Below are 2,500 nucleotides of genomic sequence, written 5' to 3'. Positions count from 1 at the left end.
CCTTGGGCACTGGCCCTGCACACAAGCCTTGGGCACTAGCCTTGGACACTAGCCTTGCACACAGTCCTTGCACACTAGGCATGCTTGGGCGAGCTGATCCCGCATCAAGTCGACGGGTCTAGGCATTCTTGGGCGCAGATCCCGCATCGTCTCGTCGCGTCTGGGCGCAAACACGTCGCGTCTCGTTGCGTCTTCAGAAGTCGTCGCTAACAGCACCTTTGGTTGCCACTGGTGGTTAGGCTGGTTGGTTGCGCAAACCCTATAGGAGGGTGGCATGCTGGTGGGCGTTTTTGCCCGGATAGGCACTAGAATGTGCAGATTTTGGGCGTTTTTGCCTGGATAGGCTAAGGAATGGGCATGCTTTGGGCGTTTTTGCCCGGATAGGCACCGGAATGCTTGGCCTTGGCTTGTCCTAGCAAGGCATTGCTGGGTTGGGCTCCCTTGGCCTTTTGGGCGCCTTGGACGATGTCTTGCGAAGACCATGGGCACAAGGCCATGGCATATGGTGAGGAAAGGACCACGGTTGCCAAGGTTAGGCACCGGAATGCTTGGCCTTGGCTTGCCCTAGCAGGGCATTGCTGGGTTGGGCTCCCTTGGCCTTTTGGGCGCCTTGGACGATGTCTTGCGAAGACCATGGGCACAAGGCCATGGCATATGGTGAGGAAAGGACCACGGTTGCCAAGGTTAGGCACCGGAATGCTTGGCCTTGGCTTGCCAAAGCAGGGCATTGCTGGGTTGGGCTCCCTTGGCCTTCCGGGCGCCTTGGACACTGTCTTGGGAAGACCATGGGCACAAGGCCATGGCATATGGTGGGGAATGGACCACGGTTGCCAAGGCTAGGCATATAGAGAGGAATCGCATTTTTGCCCGGATAGGCACCGGAATGCTTGGCCTTGGCTTGCCATAGCAGGGCATTGCTGGGTTGGGCTCCCTTGGCCTTCCGGGGGCCTTGGACGCTGTCTTGGGAAGACCATGGGCACAAGGCCATGGCATATAGTGAGGAATGGACCACGGTTGGCAAGGCTAGGCATATAGAGAGGAATGGACCACGGTTGCCAAGGTTGCGCAAGTTTTGGGCATTTTTTGCCCGGATATGCCCAAGTATGCCCCGATAGGCCCGTTACGCCCCGGTATGAACGCGTATGCCCGGATAGACTCGGTATGCCTTGGGATACATGCGTATGCCCCGATAGGCTTGGTACGCCCCGATATGCGCACGTGTGCCCCAGTAGGGCTCGGTATGCCCCGGTATGTACGCGTGTGCCCCGATAGGCCCGGTATGCCCCGATATGCACACGTGTGCCCCAATAGGGGTCGGTATGCCCCGGTAGGTACGCGTGTGCCCCGTAATGCACGTTTCGCAGATCTCCCCGCATGTCCCGCCCCTATATGTAATACTTACTTACTTACTTACTTTCTTTCTTGCTTGCTTGCTTGCTTGCAATGGTTGGGAGTGCCCGGCATGCCCCGCTGCAGAGACCAAGGGCGCAATGACTTGGCACCGCGGATGCCGGGACTCCGGCACTTCCCGTGGCACTGATGGTTGGTTCCAAAGACAAAAGGCCGTGCAAGGCCACCGCACCGCGGATGATTTTGCTCGTGCTGGCGCCGTTGTGTGGCCAAAGAACATGCGCGAATGCTCGTGTCGGAAGGGTTGGTGTCCTGGCCCCGCGGGTGTCACGAATGCTCGGTTGCGAAGACCATGGGACCAGAGCCATGGCACGTCGGATGATGGCTCCAGCTGGCGCCCCGGCACTTTCTGTGGCATTGATGCTCGGTTTCAAAGACAAACGTGCGCAGGGCCAGGGGACCGCGGATGACTGCTCGTGCTGGCCCCGTTGGGCGGCATTGATGGTCGGTTGCAAAGAAAATGCGCGATTGCTCGTGTCGGGGCCTGGCAAGCCAAGGCCAAGCGAGCCATGGCAACGCGGATGATGGCTCCAGCTGGCGCCCCGGCACTTTCTGTGGCATTGATGCTCGGTTTCGAAGACAAACGTGCGCAGGGCCAGGGGACCGCGGAGGACTGCTCGTGCTGGCCCCGTTGGGCGGCATTGATGGTGTGTTGCAGAGAGCATGTGCGATTGCAAGTGTCGGCCGGGTTTGGGTTCCCTTGGGCTTTCGGGTGCCTTGGACGCTGTCTTGCGAAGACCATGGGCACAAGGCCCCGTCCTGGCCCCTTGTTCGATTCGCTCTCGTCTTGCGCTTGCTTCCAAGGTCCTCCATGACCTTCCCCATGGCCTTGCTAGATCCCCCCCATGACGCATGACCTCTGTCCGTTGATTGGTTTTGAGTGCACACCATGCCCGGCTTGGCACCGTGTTGTCGCGTGAGTGGCATTTGGATCGTGCATGCTGGTGGGCTACCTGCCAATGCGCACAAGCCTTGCACACTAGCCTTGCGCACGAGCCTTGCACAAAAGCCTTGGACACAAGCCTTGCGCACAAGCCATGCGCACAAGCCTTGGACGCTAGCCTTGCACACAAGCCATGCATACAAGCCT

This window comes from Tasmannia lanceolata, unplaced genomic scaffold, assembly GCF_043159265.1.
Source record: "Tasmannia lanceolata isolate RefF3 unplaced genomic scaffold, GAP_Taslan_0.1 ptg000398l, whole genome shotgun sequence".
Taxonomy (NCBI): Eukaryota; Viridiplantae; Streptophyta; class Magnoliopsida; order Canellales; family Winteraceae; genus Tasmannia; species Tasmannia lanceolata.
The sequence above is the reverse complement of the archived record's forward strand: the minus strand, read 5'-3'. Positions refer to the sequence as shown.